Raw genomic sequence first — 19,102 nt, 5'->3', positions numbered from 1 at the left:
GACACCTGCAGACCTGCTTCACCGCCCGTGAAGCGACTCCCCTGCAGGTGGGGAGCCGGGGGCTCAAACCGAGAACTATCTTATTCTTAGGCTGGGGGATGGGGAGTACATGAGAACAAGTTCTTTTATTAAGAATTCCATGTGTACCCATATGTTTCATGATGACTGAGTGGAAATGTGTATGTTCGCTCCTTGTGTGTGGACTGTACCTGAGTTCCTTCCTTCCAAATAGCACAGGTGGAAAGGCAAGTGGAAGCATGAAACAACAACTTGACAAGAGAGATGGCTGCCCAGGGCTGTCACAGGTCGACATCAAGGCCAATATCAACAGTAATCAATGACATAATCTGATGATAGGCATCTTTGATATGACATAGTAAGAATGGCATCTTATCCATGAGATCTTCTTTCTTGAAACACGTAGGCACAGTCTAATCTGGGGGGAAAAAATCCGAGAGGAGCTGGGGAGGTGGTACACTCAGTTAAACACACATGTTATTATGCACAGGGCCTGGGTTCAAGCCCTACTCTCCACCTGCCACCTGCATGGGGGAGGGTGACTCCATGAGATCTGAAGCAATATTACAGGTATCTCTTTTTCTCTCTGTCTCCCCCTCCCATCTCAGTTTCTCTATGTATGCAATGAATGAATAAATAATAAAAAAAGTTTAAAACATCTACCTGCTTAAAAAAACATCCACGATAAGGGTAAGAGACTGGCAAAAGGTGAAAGTTGCGGCTGCTGTACTTGCTTCTCCACTGGACATGGGCACCGGCAGATGGATCCGTATCCCCAGCCTGTTTCTTATAATTCCTTTTTTAAAAAAATATTTATTTGTTCTCTTCTATTGCTCTTGTTGTTTTATTGCTACAGTTATTATTATTATTGTTGTTGATGTCCTTGTTGGATAGGACAGAGAGAAATGGAGAGAGGAGAGGAAGACAGAGAGGGGGAGAGAAAGACAGACACCTGCAGACCTGCTTCACCTCCTGTGAAGTGACTCCCCTGCAGGTGGGGAGCCAGGGGCTCGAACCGGGATCCTTGTGCAGGTCCTTGTGCTCTGTGACACCTGCACTTAACAGTTGTGCTACCACCTGACCCCCCCCCCCAGCCTGTTTCTATCTTTCCCTATTTGGGTAGGGCTCTGGACAGGTGGGGTTCTGGGACATAGTGATGAGGTTGTCATCTCAAAGAAGACAAAAATGAAAATTTTTACTTTTTCTATGGAGTGAAATAAAAACCAACCACAAGGAAGGGCCAAGATCAGGCACCATCTACATATGGGGCATTGAAGAAGCAGCCATGGAGATGATGAGTTAGACACAAAGAGAGTCGGGAGGATATAGTTGCTGGGAGCAAAAGTGCTTAGGCTATACTGTGTTAAATAATGCAGTTGCTATTGGTGCCTGATGAATAAATGAACAACACTAATTCCACTTCATGCATATCCAGAAAAAAAAAAAAACTTCACCTGTGGGATAAATTGCTAGATCATAGTGAGCAATCCACTCCTAGCCACTGTTTGACATCCAATGAAATCCTCCTAATTGTTTGTCTAAAGCGTAAACAATCCTTACATTCTGTATGACCTGACCGTACTTAATGATACAGATGTTTCCATTTAATTGGGTTGATTTAAATCCTCATGTTTTGAAGCGTGGGAGGCCAGCCATGCATGAGAAACACTGTACAGTATCTACATCTTTTGCTCTTGGAATCATCTTTCGAGCGTGTCACCACAACTATAATGGACAATTCAAGTACGACCCAGTGACACTTTAATAGCCTGTCCTGCTATTTTGGCTTTTACTGCACCTGTGACCTTTGAACAGAGGTGAAACATCATTGCAGTTTGTCCTAGTAGTTAAAGCTATTTTACAGATATGATCTATTGGTAAAGAATAATGCCCTTTAAGTAAAAATGCTCTGGGATTTGTTGTTGTTGTTGTTTGGATTTTTATCAAGCTTGGATTTGGTATTAAGCAAACACACCTGTTTTGTCATTTCTCATGAGGAGTCACCAGAGTGTTCCAAATTCATTTCCCTGAACCATTTCGGTGGAGTCAAAAGGATGGTCTGAAAAGTCTGAAAGCACCTTCTGGATCCTCTGAAAGAGGTGACAGGATGAACCCCATTACATTTATGAGCTTGACCTGATCCCTCATAAAACTTCCCTCCACGATTTTCCGTCCAAAACGAATTCTGGAGATAGCCTGGGAGGGAAATGAACCCCTTATGGCTTGCATTTAAACTTGACCCCGAAGCATATATGTTTATTGGCCTCATACACTTAATGCAAGAGTAGAACTCATGAATCAGCATCAGGGTTTGTGACAAAGGGTCATTTGTCACTGGTGATGACATCATGATTATCACCCGCATCATAGTGAACTACTCACCCCAGGAACAACAGCACCCCAGTCACTCTGGGGTGTGGCAGACACATGGCCCCAGTTAGCAGCTCAGCAAGGTCCTCTCAGAAACAAAGGATACATTTTTTTCCCCAGAATTTCTATGGTCAGTTTTGTCACTACGAATGCACTGGATAACCAAATAGCAGAGCTACCAAGAGTGAGGCTACTCTTGGAGTCAACATACCTTCCTTTCAACAGCTTTGCCTCGTGATATCAGAGAGGTCTAGGGGTTGGGCTTGCGAAGGTAAACTTACCCATTACTTCTCAGGTCTTCTGTCCTTCCTTCCCTCCCACTCTGATTCTGTAAAAAGCAGATAAGAAAAGGGAAGGGTTAGCGGCTGAGAAATGGTTTCTGCATGCCCAGAAAGATCCCTTGTGCTACATCTGATTTATCTCTCTATTTTTTTTTCATTGTATTGGATAGGACAGAGAGAAATTGAGGGAGGAAGGAGAGATAGAGAAAGACAGACACCTGCAGACATGTTTCATGAAGCATCCCCCTTGCAGGTGGGGTGTGTGGGCTTGAACCTGGATCCTTGTATGGGTCCATGCATTTAGTACTGACTGGGTGTGCCACTGCCTGGCCCCTGATTTATCTCTCGTGTGATTAAAAATACTACCACACATTTTATCTTTTGTTATTTAGTATTATTTATTTACATTATTTTAACGAGAGAGAGAGAGAGATACAGAAAGACTAGAGCATTGCTCAATTCTGGTAAATGGTGGTATAGGGCATTGAACTTGGGACCTTGGTGACTTCAGGAATGAAAGTCTTTTGCACACCTATTATTGTATCTCTCCAGCTCATTCTATTCTTGGTCTTATAGTGAACCCAACCCCACCCCTGCCTGCACCCCATTACTAGACAACCAGGGGGCATATGGACAGGAGAGAAGAGGCAGGAGCCTCAAGAAACACCACTGGGGTTTGAAAGGTAGAAGATTTTCGAATAGGGGCAGTGAGCAGCCACCTACCTCTCTCTTCCTTCCTCCCCTTCTTTCCTTCCTTCTTCCTTCCCTCCCTTCCTTCTTCATGCCTCCCCTACCACCACCCCCATTCCATCTTCCTGTGGCAGCCAGGGCCAAGTTTGTTGCTTGCAGCAGAGAGACTCAAAAGCTTTCCTGATCTGACTGTTTTCAAACAGGCTGGGCTCCTGTGAGCCTCACCAGCTGTGACTAATAGCAAAGAGAAGAGGGGAGGGGGGAAAGAAGCTTCTCCAGCCTGCAGGCTTCAGACAGGCAGGCTCTGGGGGAAACAAGAGAAAGCCATTAACTAACCACAGTGTTATCTTGATTCTCGGAGAAGCCGGGCTCGGACGCCTAATGAACTAGCCTTAACGTTTCAAACTGAATGTGCCTCTGGGAGCTCGACTAGAACAAACAGTGACAGATCAATGCTCGGTTCTTATATCAAGAGAAAAGGTTATTCGCTCCTCCAAGGAATTAGAGGATTAGTATGTCTCCATGATATACTTTTCTTTTCCTGTTAAAATTTTAACTTTTCTTAAGACATCCAGGGCTCAATCGTGGAAGGTGGGTGAGTGGCTTTGCCTGGGTGTGGGAGCAGGTTGAAAGACCTGAGTTTTAAGTTTATTGACTTTTTTCTTTTTAACCCTTAGATTCACCAATTAATTACGTCCTTGTTGCTGGCGAGGTAGGGATTTCACACGCAGTACTGCAGCTCTCCACCCCCCGTGCCTCAGTTGGAAGAAAGATGGGGTTCACTCAGCAAAGCTCACTTTTCACTTCAGACCATCCCCCCTCCTCCAGGTGGTCACCAGTCAGAGATTTTCAAAAGGTGAAGAGGTTTCTTAGTGCAATCTTTTCCAGATCTTCATTCTAGGAGGCTTAAATGTGTCAGTTAGTCTGCCCAAGACTTTCCTGATGTGAAGAGATATAAAATGTTTCTCTTGTCATTCAGGAGGGAGTGACTGAGAGTGAGCATTGCTACCTTAAGTATGATAGGCAAAGGGGGATGCCAATTGGAGTGTCTTGGAAAGATATTCTTGGATCTCTGATTAAATAATAATAATGATAATGATAATAGGGAAAAATTGCTCATTAATGCCCCAGGTCAGAAAGTTCTTGTTGAGGTCAGAGTCACACACCACACGCAGCATATACTGTTTCTCTTGAATTAGATCACAGAAGGGGCTGGGCTGTGGTGCATCCATTTGAGCTAAGACAATACCATTCATAGGGTCTCAGGTTCAAGCCCCCAGTCCCCACCTGTGGGTGAGGGAAGCTTCATGAGCAGTGAAGCACGTGTCTCGCCTTCTCCATCTTTGTTTCTCTTTTCTCTTTCTCTCAGTCCTATCAAATATAGTAAAAAAGGATGAAATAAAAAACAAGCATAGGGGCCAGGCTTTGTTGCACCAGTTAAATTTACATAATCCCAAGAGCAAGAACCTGGGTTCCAGCTCCTGTTCCCCACCTACAGAGGGTCTGCTTTAGGAAGAGTGAGGCAGGTCTGCAGGTATCTTATCTATCTCCCAACTCTCTCTCTCAATTTCTCAGTGCCCTATCTAAGAAAAATAAAAGTCAGAAAGGAAATTAAAAAAGGAAACAATGGCCACCAGGAGCCATTGATTCGTAGCACTGGCACTAAGCCCCATTGTCTTAACCTGCGTGGTAATTAAAAAAAAAAAAAAAAGAACTGGCACAAAAATTCTTTGAGAATGTTTTCTCTAAAAAAAAAAAATCAGATTACAGATGTGCTGCTTCTTATCCCAGTACTTACACTGAGGCAGCAGTTTGCCCTCAAATCATGGTGATGTGCTCAGTGGGCCCTAGTAGACAGAAGGGAAAGCGCCCTCTCTCCCCTGGAGTCTCCTGCTCTCTTGGCCTCTCCATGCCTCTGCATCATGGCCTAAGCAGAGGCTCACAAGTGTGATGGTGTGATAGGGAGGTGTCAACCAGAAGGGTCTGTGCTGCTTCCCATCCATCCAGTGCTGACCTACTGTGCAAAGTCAGCTGCTGGATAATCTGTACTTTGTGTGTGTGTGTGTTAGTGTGTGTGTGTGTGTGTGTGTGTGTGTGTGTGTGTGTGTATGTTTTAAGCCTTGTATAAGAGAGAGAGAGAGAGAGAGAGAGAGAACCAAAGCCCCAGTCTGAAGCATGCTGCAGTTGAATATCTTTGTGAACATTTATTTCTTTTTCAAAGCCTTAAGACACACATATTGTTGACCCAGCAATTCCAAATGTTATTACTGTTTCTAAGAAAATCATCATAGCTCCACATAGACCTTTAACTTTAGGACTGTTTCCTAAAGGAGTAATACTATTAGACTATGCTTCTCTAAGCTGATTATTATGGGGGTCAGGGGGTGACGAATCTGGTTAAGCACACACATTACAGTGCTCAAGGACCCGGGTTCAAGCCTCTGGTTCCCACCTGCAGAGGAAAAGCTTCATGAGTGATGAAGCAGGGCTACATGTGTTTCTCTGTTTCTTTCCCTCTCTATAACTCCTTCTTCCCTCTCAATTTTTCCCTCTATAAATCCAACAACAGAAATAGTTAAATAATAAAAACGAAACAAAATAAACTGATTATTCTGTGCCTGCTCACAGAAGGAGATAAAGATATCCTCCTATCCACCCCCCACTCCCATTTAATACACTGTACTTGCTAGGCAAACCATTTCATTCTATTAATAAATAAAAAAAGGATACTTAAGCCACTTTGGTGATAGTTATAGTGTATGCATCTATACAGGTTGCTCTAAGAAGACCCCCATAGGTCTGGTGATGGCAACAAGAGATGTCTGTTCCGGACAGATCCAAACACTAAAAAGTTCAAAATCAAGATGCTGGCAAGGGAATTTCTTGTCTAAGACTTCTTTGAACTAATAGGTAACCATTCTATCACTGCTTACCCATATCTCTTTTCCTTTATGTTTGGGGGGAAAATGGAGAAAGAGAGAAAAAAAGGAGCATGAGTGGAGCAGTGGGGGTGGCACAACTGGTTAAGTATACACATTGTGTTACCATGTACAAGGACCCAGGTTCAAGCCCCGTCCCCACCTTCAGGGGAGAGGCTTCATGAGTGGTGAAGCAGTGCTGCAGGTATCTCTCTGTCTCCCTATCTTGCCCTTCTTGATTTCACTCTGTCTTTATCCAATAACTAAACTGAATAAATTAAATATATTTTTAAAGCAGCATGAGAGAAACTAGGAAGGAATATCTGAAAGAGAAAGAGAATTTATTTATAGATAAAGAGAGAGTGAAAGTGACCACAGTAACAAAAGCGTACTTCAGTGCAGTGGGGGCTGGGCTCGAACCTGGGTCACATTTATGGCAAAGCAGTACAATATCCAAGGGAGCTATTTCACAGGCCCTTATTTATTTATTTTTAATTGAGAACATGGTATGGAAATTTCTCTCTCTCTCTCTCTCCCTCTCCCTCTCTCTCTCTCTTCCTTTTACCTCCAGTGTTACCGCTGAGGCTTGGTGCCAGCACTACGAATCCACTGCTCTTAGAGGCATTTTTTTTTCATTTGACTGAATAGAACAGAGAGAAATTGAGAGGGGGAGGGGGATATAGAAAGGGAGAAAGAAAGAGAGACACCTGCAGACCTGTTTCATGGCTTGTGAAGCATCCCCCTGCAGGTGTGGAGCCGGGGGCTCGAACTGGATCCTTGTGCTTAGTACTGTGTATACTTAACAGGGGGCTCCACAGCCCAGCCCATGAGGGAATCTTTTCATATGCACACTAACCCAGGAGTTGAGGGTTATTACTTCACATGAACTTTATTACTTCCCCAGAGCTTACTTACTCAAATAGTCACATGAAGGTGTTAGGGTTTCCAGATATGAATTTGGGTTGGACAAAGCATGTTTACTTCCTAACATACAGTGCCCAAGTTAGTGGAAGATTTTGCCAATAGGATATTTGTAAATAAATGTTTCAAGACATCTCACCATCTCACCATCTCACTGGGTACCCCAAAGAAGACTGGAGAGTCAGGCTGAAGAAGCTTTGCATCAATAACTTATAGAAAGTTCTCGAGAGTTGGGTGGTAGGTAGTGCAGCGTGTTAAGCGCACATGACACAAAGCACAAGGACTGACTTAAAGATCCCTGATCGAGCCCCGGCTCCCCACCTGCAGGGGCTCACTTCACAGGTGGTGAAGCAGGTCTACAGGTGTCTTTCTCTCCCCGTCTCTATTTTCCTCTCCTTTCTCCATTTCTCTCCGTCCTATCCAACAACAAATACATCAATAACAACAATAACTACAACAATAAAACAAGGGCAACAAAAGGGAATAAATATTTTAAAATAATAAAATAAATAAAATATATTTAAAACAAGAAAGTTCTCCTTCCTTCCTTACACATATCTTACTCTTTTTTTTATAATTTAAAAAACTTTTGCATATTTATTTATTTATTTTCCCTTTTGTTTCCCTTGTTGTTTAAGATTATTGTGGAACTGGGATCCTTATGCCGGTCCTTGTGCTTTGCGCCACGTGCGCTTAACCCGCTGCGCCACTGCCCGACTCCCCATACCTTACTCTTAAGTGGTTATGAGATTGGAAACAAGACCCATTACCGTTTTGGCTTTGCTTGTCTCCTATACAGCTTTAAAGAGAGGTGATTAGGGGGTCGGGCGGTGGCGCAGTGGGTTAAGCGCATGTGGCACAACCGGTTCGAGCCCCTGGCTCCCCACCTGCAGGGAGTCAGTTCACAGGCGGTAAAGCAGGTCTGTGGGTGTCTGTCTTTCTCTCCCCCTCTCTGTCTTCCCCTCCTCTCTCCATTTCTCTCTGTCCTATCCAACAACGAATAGCGTCAACAATGGCAATAATAATACCCACAACGAGGCTACAACAAAAGGGGAAAAAAATGGCCTCCAGGAGCGGTGGATTCACGGTGCAGGCACCGAGCCCAGCAATAACCCTGGAGGAGGAAAAAAAAAAAAAAGAGAGAGGTGATTAAACCAGATGTCTTCTTCAGTTTCTTTGAGCTCTATACTCCATACATCTGTTGTTTCTCGGGGTTCAGTGTCCTTCCTCCTGTGACACAGCGTTCAGAAATTCCAATATGGCAAAGAACACGGCCAAATTCCTAGCTATCAAATAGCATGCACAAATAATCTATGTGTATGTCCTTATTTTCTCACTAGGTTCATTTCTACAAATCATTCTGGATTACTGTTTTAGTTAGTAGACTACACTGCATAGAATTCACTTTCATTCAGTCCTTGAAGTTGGAAGCCAATGGAGTGATATACAACTGAAATTTAAAGGTGAAATTGAATCCACATTTAGAATTTCAACAAAAGCAGAAGACAGGAGAAACATTCCAGGCCAACCTTGTATTTCATTTTTATGAGGAGAATATAGCTGACGTACTTCAAAATCTGAGAGTGATTAATACAGTTTATATTGATATTTATTGCATAGCAATTTCCTCCATAAATGCCCAGAAAGCAAGAACAGCTTTGTCTGATGAGCTCTTGCTACCAATTATAAAAACGAGTTGGTAAAGACATAAAAAGGAAAAAGGATAAATACTGAATTTTATGTCAACAGGTCAGGAGAAACCCTGAAGAGTAGAGGCTATCAGCTGCAGTGAGACTCACAGGTTACTCTTCAGTCCACCAGGTTTACAAAAGAACAAGTCAAACCAGCAATGGGTATGCTGGAAGAATTGAGACCTCAGAAGAGGCTGCAATTCAGTCATGAGTGAAATCATCCCCAGAGTCTAGAAATCCTTCCGAGAGTCTCAGAGAACAAAGTTTGCATCCAAGTGTTTAGTGTTTTAATAGGTAATTAATTAAAAGACATTCATTAAATAAGTTCCATTAATAGACCCTACAGAGTAGGGAGGGCTCAACTTTCCAGGCTGTCTGGGTGTGTGTATTTTTTTATAACTTTTTTTTTTTTATGTTTTAGCATCCAGGCAATGAGTGACAAAGTAGAGTGTACATGTTAGCATGTGCCAGGGTCTAGGTTCAAAGCCTCTGCCCCCACCTGCAGGAGGGAAGCTTCATGAGAGGTGAAGCAGCATTGCAGGCCTCTCTCTCACCCTCTCTGTCTCTTTTCACTTCAATTTATCTTTCTGTGGAAAAAGAAAAAAAATAGGGGAAAAGGAAAAGAGGGGGAGACCACCAAGAGCTATAAATTCGTCTTTAAGCACTGAGCCCCAGCAATAACCCTGGTGGCAATATATATATATATATATATATATTTTTTTTTTATTAATTTATTTACTTTGGCTAGAAACAGAGAAATTGAGAAGGAAGAGGAAGACAAAAAGACACCTGCAGCCCTGCTTCAACACTTGTGAAACTTATCCCCTGAAGCTGGGCACGAGGGGCTTGTGTGCTGTAATGTATGCCCTCAGCCAGGTATACCACCACCTGGTTCCGGCAATAATTTAAATAAATAAATAAATAGAATTGTTGATGTGCTTAAAACTCCCTCTTCACACTGTATCCCCTCACTAGCATGGATATAATCAAGAGTTCAAATTCCTTAATACTCCATGTTAGAGCCAGCATAACTTGGAACTACAGTAGATTAGAGTGGATTAAAAAATACGTAAAACCTGATGCCAGGGAATAAACTGGGAGTCTGGTGCCGCCCCCCCAATCCAATTTTCCACCTTTTTTTGAGATAAAGAAATAGATGGAGGGAAAAAAGAACACATTACTATCTACAGAGCTTCCCCAGGATCAGCCATAGTGTTCCGGGGCTTGGGCCCAGAGCTTCACCCATAGTAAGGTATGCACTCTACTGGGTGAGCTAGTTCCTGCTACCCTGTAACCTGAAGGGTCTCAAGAGAGACTTATTTCTGAAAAGTTAACCTGAATAACTATGTATAGACATCAGATGGGGGCAGGGTGGGGGGGAAGGTGGTGGTGCGCCTGGTTGAGCACATACATCACAGTGCTCAAGGACCTGGGTTTGAGCCCCTGCTCCCCACCTGCAAGAAGAAAGCTTTGTGAATGGTGAAGCAGGTCTGCAGGTGTCTTTCTGTTTCTGTCTCTCTATGTCTTTCTCTATCTCCCTTTCTGCCGGGCTAGCTTCATGGGCTGGAGAGAGAGCTGACCAGGGACTCATGGCTGAGTGGTATGCAGTTAAGTCTTTATTCATGTGGAACGCAATCTAAGCTATCTCTAATCACAATCCTGTCCTTATATGTCCTGAGGCTGAAGAGTCAGGTCGAAGAGGATGTACGTAGGATAGGGGGTGGGGAGAAGGAAAAAGCATGCAAAACAGTGAGGATTAAACCAATGCCCTGGAGGCAGGGCAGTGCTTAGTTAACAGTGGCTATGTAAATAGAATACAGTGTTAAGCAGGGGGGATTAAACCAATGAAACAGAAGGGGTCTTAGAAGCAGAATTTAGAAGCATACCAAGACCTTTCCCCTCTCAATTTATGACTGTCTCTATCCAAAAAAAGATAACACATTTTTAAAAAATGTCCATATCTGACTGAGTAGGTGCTGGCTTTAGAGAAGACTAAACAGAAAATCTGAAAGGTAGCTGTACTACTGCACTACTTTTTTGCATAGTGTCCACATTTAACTAACTTGCCAGTGACGTTTTCATTGTAAGACTTACAAATCTTGACAGGTCTTACACAAAAGAATGATTAGGGGGTTTGCATGCATACAAAAGTGGGTTCTAATGTCCCTCCTCTGTGTGAAATAGTGGGAGGGGGGCTGGAGGCTTTTCTGCTTTTTCTTCAACTCTAGCTCCTCTTAAAGGTCTCCCTCCTGTGAGAAGTGTCAACACTTTTCAACTGTCAACAGCTTGTTCCTGGTATCATTCTGTTTTTGCTTTTTATCTCTGACAATTCACTGATTACTCTCTTATCTGTTTACCTCCCGTCTTTGCTCGCTGAAATGTAAACTTGGTGACAACAAGACCCTTCCCTGCCTTGTTTATCTCTTTTCCCAAAGTCCGGAAAGATGGCCCTCTGGTACGTATGATTTTTCCCCAGTGGAAATGTGTCACAGAAATATTGAATGAATGAAGGAGGGAATGGATGACCTCCGGTTGCCTATTCTCGCTTGGAGGAAGCACTGCTAACCTCAGAGCGATCACTGGAACATGGCTCAGTAAATCTGGACTTGGAGTGGCTTGCCTAACGCTCGTCCATGAAGCCTTCATACTCATCTCTCCCTGTGTACCCCCACCCCTTGCTTTTATTTACTTCCTGATCGCCATTAAATGGAGAGACACACATTTTCACACGATGAACTTTTGACATCACCTTCTTCTTTCCTCAGCATGAAAAGACTAAACACATCCTCCAGGAAACAGATATTCCTGGAAGTCCTTGGTTTCCAACAAACTCCTACCTACCACCTTTCCAAAAAGCAGTTATTCAGACTTTATAATGTTGGTTCTTTCTAAAATTCGTCTGTTTCTCTGGATAGTTCAAGACAGAGAGAGAGAGAGAGAGAGAGAGAGAGAGAGAGAGAGAGAGGGAGGAGAGGGAGAAGGAGAGGGAGAGAGGGAGGGAGGGAGGGAGAGGGAGGGAGAGATCCTTAATTCATGTTTGTGCATGTTGTTTTTCTCAATCCTTCCTTTTTTTTAATTTTTCCTAAGAGAAGATAATCGGGTTCTCATGTTACTACTAAGTGTTCTAGTGGATGGAAAAAAGGTTGCCACATGAGGTCATAGTTGTGTGGATGAACTTGTAGAAACGGACATATCAGAGAGCATCGAAGGGAAATGTTACAGCAGCCATCAAGACCGTTTCAAATTTCCTGATTGCACGTATTGAAGCAGGATAAGCCTCAGTTACCACACTGCTCACTGGAGAATAATGGGGAATTGGAGCTGTGTGTGGATTCTGATCTCTTTGGAGCAATTGAGAGTGCCCTCAAAATATGAAAATAAAGTTAACTATCCATAGCTGGGAGATCAGGAGCACTAAAGAGCCAGGGTGTTTCATTTTGGACAAGGGGAAGGAAGTAAAAAAAAGGGGGGTGGTGGAGTGGGGCAGGGTTATGGGTTATGGGGTTCAGTGTAGGTCTGTGGCTTTTCACCAAATGCCAAGTGGACCTGAAATGCATAGCTGCAGACTGCTTTTGCCTGCAGGTGATGAAACAGATAAGATAAGGGAACTCAGCCTTAATGGTTTTAAACCTTCCTATCTGTGACCATAAAGTGACCATTTACAAATTGGCATCTGTTACTGACCTCAGACCTCCTTGCTCCTGGACCTGTCACCATATGGGAGGTTTCCAGACCCAGGGCAAAAAAAAAAAAAAAAAAGAAAGTTTCCTGGTGTCCTTCTGTGAGGTACTGCAGCAGGAGACAGCTGCTTAGAACAGCTGTCTGTGTGCACAGTCATCTTGGGGGAGAGTGATTAATGAACTCACTTGGGCAGCAAGGAGCCCAGTTCACTGATCCATGCTCGAAGCCCAGGTATTGATGTGAAACTAATGAGAAATTTGATGCTCAAATTTGAATGTTTATTCCAATTACCAATAAACAGGTCCCCCCCCCCCACACACACACACAACCATTTTTTTTTCTTTTCCTTTTAAAGCTTGGTGCATTCACCTTGTGATAGAAGAGGGTAGCTTCAAACTCTGGCTGTAGGCTGCTTGTCGATGCTCACAGAGTGAAGTGACAGCGGTCTGCTTTGACAGTGGGTTTCCCATGCACACCACTTGATTTCCATGTCAAATTGTATCCTTAGCCAAGGAAGGAAAGAGAGGAGAAAGCACCCACCATGCGCCCAGCTTACTGGCAGCATATGCAGGACTTAAGCACCTGAAAATGATAGCAAGACCCTCCCCAACCAAATCATTGAAACACAGAGTAGATCTCAGGATGAGGACCAGAGGAGGATTCTGGGTTCTTACATGCTCCCTATGGTCTCTTGACACCTCCATTAGGATGTCTGGCCTTGGACTTTCTTTTTTTATTTTTATTTATTTATTATTGGATATAGACAGAGAGAAATTGAAGGGAAGGGGAGATAGAGCGGGAGAATCAGAGAGACACCTGCAGCCCCATTTCACCCCTTGTGATGCTTTCCCCCTGCTGGTGGGAACCAGGGGCTTGAACCTGGGTCTTTGTGCACTGCAATGTGTGTGCTTAACCAGGTGCGCCACCGCCTGGCCCCCAGTCCTGGACTTTCATCCTGTAAGAGAAAGATGAGACTTTTCGCTGTATGAAAGATAGGCATGGGCAAAACCTGAAACACCACACACACACACACACACAGATACATACACACACAAACACACACACACACAGATACATACACACACACACCCCACACACACCACACACACCACACTACCCCACACACAAACCACACACACACACCCCACACACACCACACTACCCCACACACAAACCACACACACACCACACACACACACCACAAACACATACAACACACATACACCCACACACCACAAAACACACACATACCACATACACACCACACATACACACCACCACATACATACCACACACACTCACATACCACACACACCACACACAACATATACACACCACACACACAGCATACACACCACACATACAAACTACACTACACACACACATACACACACACCACACACACACTACACACACACACACACATACACACACACCAAACACACCACACACATACACACACACACATACACACACACACCACACACACCACACACACACACACACCCCACACACACACACATACCACACACACCACACACACACACACCACACACACACATACACACACACATACCACACACACCACACACACACACACATACACACATACCACACACACCACACACACACACATACCACACACACCACACACACACACACCACACACACACACACACATACACGCACACATACCACACACACCACACACACACACACATACACACATACCACACACACCACACACACACACATACCACACACACCACACACACATACCACACACACACACACACACCACACACACACATACACACACATACCACACACACCACACACACACACACACCACACACATACACACACACCACACACATACACACACACACACATACACACATACCACACACACCACACACACACACACACACACACACACACACACACCTCCATTAAGAGATTCGCTTAAAGAATGAAGGTGGGCTACCCAGGAGGCAGCTCAGTGAATGAAGCAATGGACTTTCAGGCATAAGGTCTCAAGTTCCATCCTTGGCATTACCATGTGCCACAGTGATACTCTCATTCTCTCTCAAAAATAAAACTTTCTTTTTCCTTTTAAAATAGAAAAGAATAAAGATGTGTAAGGTAGAGAAGAGAGAACCACAAGATATATTCCAGGTCAACATTAAGTATTTACCACGCCAACCTATTTGGTGCCCAGTGAAAACACAATTTATTCTTCTTCTTTTTTTTTTTAATTTCTTTGTCACCAGGGTTATCACCCGGGGCTCAGTACTGGCATTAAGAGTCCACTGCTCAGGGAAGTCATTTTTTTTACCTTTTTTTTTTTTTTTTTTGGTCTTTCTATTTTATTTGAATAGACAGAGAGAAAGTGAGAGGGGGGAGGGGAACAGAAAAGGAGAAAGAAAGATGATAGACATCTGTAAGATAGACATCTGTAAGATAGACATCTGTAAGATAGACATCTGTAAGATAGACATCTGTAGCACTACTTGGCCACCTGTGAAGCTTTCCCCCTGCAAGCAGGGAACGAGGGTTTGAACCCAGGTCCTTGCAGATGGGCTGTGGTCTGGCCCCTTGCCTTTTAATTAATTTATTAATGAGATAAAGGAATAGAGAGAACCAGAGCATCACTCTGGCGTATGTAATGCCAGGGATTGAACTGGGGACCTCATGCCTGCGTGTCTCATATCTCATCCACTGCACCACCTCCCAGGTCCCTGAAGTTACTGTTACTCAACGGGATGAGACTCTTGCCCCTGCCTGCAACATGGAGATGTAGATTGGACTTGACACCCAGTCCATCAGAATCCACAAGAGAGAAGAAAGGCCAATGCCAGTCCAGAATGGGGAGGGACTAAGGGTCCTGAGGTACTCGGGCCTGGCTCTCACCAGCTTCCTTCCACACCCACTTCCCTGAGCACCCTGCTTCTCTTCCTGCTGCTCCTCCCACTGGCATATTACATCACCCCCTCTGCCCCTGTGACTGTTTTCCTGATCTCTCCACACCCATCCAAAGTCCCAGGAGGTGAACAAGCCTTGTGGTTCACTATTGTGTCCCCAGCACGGAGAAGTCCACCTGCCTTACTGTGTGCTCAGAAAAGTGTTGATTAAAGCAAAGGGCAATCTGAATGTTTCTTTATCTTTAATGCAGATTTACAGTCCCAACCACCCCCTTTTTTATTTAGAGAGAAAAAGAGAGAAGCAAACAAAGAGAGATGACACTCTAGCACTGCTCCACCATCCATGGGGGATTCAACGCCGTCAGTGGGTCAGTGGTGTTCCCATGTAGCCTTAGAACTTGTGCCTGAGAACCTCCAGGAATGCAGAGGTTACCCAGGCTCCTGTACCAACTATGGGCCCCAGATCAAATCGATGGGGTTTACAGTTAACAATATTTATATACTTTCCCCAGATTTGGGAGCTACTCTCTTCCCTGACCCATCTTTCTAGTCCTTTTTCCAACTACGACACCATCTCCCCAGACAACAACCTCGGTCTACCTGCATATTAGCTGTCAGGCTGGAATACACCTACCAGCTTTTCATAAAACAGAGACCCCAAATCTTCATCTGAAATATTCTTGCGTTTAGGTTTATCATTAGGCAACAATTTGTTCTATATTATATCTTAACTCTTTTTCAGCCACCAGGTTCCAGATGCTACCATGATACCAACCTGACCTCCCTGGGCAGATGACCCCACCAATATGTCCTGGAGCCCCACTTCCCCAAATGCCTGCCCCACTAGGGAGAGAGACAGGCTGGGAGTTTGGATCAACCTGCCAATGTCCATGTTGGAAAGAGAGTTGGCAGTCAGCTGAGGTAAAGAACAAACACCTCATCACAGACCCCTGCAAGCGTCCACCCGGCTTTGACCTAGCACGTTATGATCGGGCCCTCCTCAATCGCTATCGAACAGGCCATGGCCGGTGCGCCGCTATGTTCCATCGCTGGGGAGCCAGAGACGACCCGAACTGCCCCTGCGGCTCCAGACAGACTATGACCCACATAGTCAGCGACTGCCACCTCTCCAGATTCAAAGGAGGTCTCAAAACTTTACATCAGGCTCAGCCTGACGCTGTTGACTGGCTACGGAAGAAGGGCAAATGCTAGAAGAAGAAGCGGGGAAGCAATTACAGTAGCCAGACCTTCCACCTTCTGCACCCCATAATGACCCTGGGTCCATACTCCCAGAGGGATAAAGAATAGGAAAGCTATCAAGGAAAGGGATTGGAAACAGAGTTCTGGGGGTGGAAACTGCATGGATATTCACCTCTTTTAATCTATAGTCTTATCAGTATTTCCATTTTATCAATAAAAATTTAAAAAAATAAGAACTTGAGCCTGAGGAATCACTCCAGGAAGGGTACACACTCCACCAGGTGAACTATCTCCTTTTGATGCTAAGTGATGGTGGGTGTGGTGAGTTGTATTGTACACATGCTCACATACACACTAGCATGCAGATACTTGAGTGTGTGTGTATGTGTGTGTGTGTGTGTGTACGGTTCCCCCACAGATCTGATACTACGATAAATCAATGTGAATCCAAAGAACATGAAAGAAAAAATAGTCTGAGCATTTGGCTGATAAAAGAACTTTTAAAAATCAGGGGCACCAACTTAATTAAAATACTAGTTAGGGTTGTTCTATAAAAAAAGGACAGGGTGGGGGGTGCACCTGATTAATCATACAGTACTACGTGCAAAGACCAATATAAGGCTCTGGGTTCAATGCCCCTGGCTCCTCATCGGCATGGGAGGGGTAGCTTCACAATCAGTGAAGCAGGTCTGCAGGTGTCTGTCTTTCTATCCCCTTCTCTATCTCCTCCCTTTCTCATTTTCTCTCTGTCCTATCAAATATAATGGACAAAATGGCCATCAGGAACAGTGGGTTCATAAAGCCAGCACTGAGCCCCAGAGATACCCTGGAGGCAAAGAAAACTACAATCAGCTGTACTTTATGAAGCCTTTTAGTACAAAAACTGCTGAAGTGGTTACAATTACAGAGAGCTGATTAGGAAGTAAGAGTGTAAGGGTGTATTCCACAGAGGCCCTCCAAAAAGAAAGTAAAAGAAAAGAAAAAAGAACACACACACACACACACACACACACACACACACACACACTGCTTCCTAAGATGGGGTATTCTTTCAGAGCAAAAGATTCAGAAGAATGGCAGAGGAGAGTCATGAATAATACAAAATAAATGGGGGTAGGTGGATGGTGGTGCACCTGGTTGAGTGCCCAAAGACCTAGGTTTGAGTCCCCAGTCCCCACCTGCAGGGGGAAAGCTTTGTGAATGATGAAGCCGTGTTGCAGGTATCTCTCTGTCTCTCTTCCTCTCTATCTTCCCCTTCTCTATCAATTTCTGGCTGTCTCTATACAATAAATAGATAAAGAATAATAAGATTTCGAAAAAATAGACTTAATGACTTGTGAGTTCACTCTCAAATGGCATGTGACCACCAGAGGTTGAATGCTGTGGTTAAAGACTGAGTCTGTTTCAGTAAAGCCAAGGCACAATACACACAGACTCAGTGAAGACTTTCTTAAGACTTCAGCCACTGTCCCTTCATGAGGTAATACTGAGGACCATCTCGGTCCTCTTCCTGTTAGATACATGAATGGAAGCCCAAGTATGACCTGGGCATGCTTAGGCCACACAAAGATTGAGGTTATCACCCTGTAAGAGTGATGATCTCAGAGCAAGGGTTCATTCAAAGCTCAGGGAGATGTTTTCAACCACTCAGATCTCACTGGGTGGGGGGGGGGGGAGGAGGGGAGTTGGCAAGTTTCTTGCATGAAGATAGGAGTCTTGATGCCCTGAAAGTGTTAAATGCTCTTTCCAAAGAGCCGGACTCTAAACCAGGATATGGCATTAAGCGCAGAGAAAATTGGGCTGAATAATCCTTTTAGACTCCTCACGGTGCTGAGCTGACATTTTGATAGGCCACTGTGAGTAGGCAAGTCAACACTTCAGACTTTATCTTCAAATTCCACATTTTTCATGTCCATTTTCCCTCTTCCAAAAGACTATACTTGCAGCCACCTGAAGTCATAGCCACATAAAATTGCATATACATATTTAAAAGAATTCAATAAAGGGAGAATTTAATATCCCAAAGTATGGTAAGAAAAAAAAAAGGAAGCCTATTTCTGTTGAAAACCCATGTCTTAAATTTTATAAGAGTCACAGAATTTGTCTAAGGACAATGAATTATGACATGACAGCAAAATGTAGATGTTGCGGCATCAGTGTCTGTTTTGAGAATAAAAAAAATTAATACGGGGTTGAAGTATGAGTTTTAAAATCAGCTGGGACGATTTTCTGTGGTTTGATTATGGCTGTCAAAATATAATTCTTTTTTTTTTCCCCTTCCTATTCTTAATCAGACAGGCTCTTGAGAATGTTTCCCTACTGGGATTTCCAAATGTAATTGAAAGCTAGCTTCCAAATCTCACTGGTGTGCTGTGATAGCTACAGAAAGTTAAATCAGGGCGTGGCTG

At 43.9% G+C, this 19,102-nt stretch overlaps 1 long non-coding RNA gene across 1 annotated transcript in view; it reads right to left on the bottom strand.

Annotated features, from left to right (window-relative positions):
- Positions 1-2,675: 2,675 nt before the first annotated feature.
- Positions 2,676-19,102, bottom strand: part of LOC132534926 (uncharacterized) — a 312,136-nt gene continuing 295,709 nt past the window's right edge. The window contains exon 3 of the long non-coding RNA XR_009546686.1: positions 2,676-2,716. This is a non-coding gene — a long non-coding RNA (uncharacterized LOC132534926). The remainder of the gene's footprint in view (positions 2,717-19,102) is intronic.

The sequence above is a fragment of the Erinaceus europaeus genome, chromosome 20 (assembly GCF_950295315.1).
Source record: "Erinaceus europaeus chromosome 20, mEriEur2.1, whole genome shotgun sequence".
NCBI lineage: Eukaryota > Metazoa > Chordata > Mammalia > Eulipotyphla > Erinaceidae > Erinaceus > Erinaceus europaeus.
Note: the sequence above shows the minus strand (reverse complement) of the source record. Positions and strands in the feature narration are given on the sequence as shown.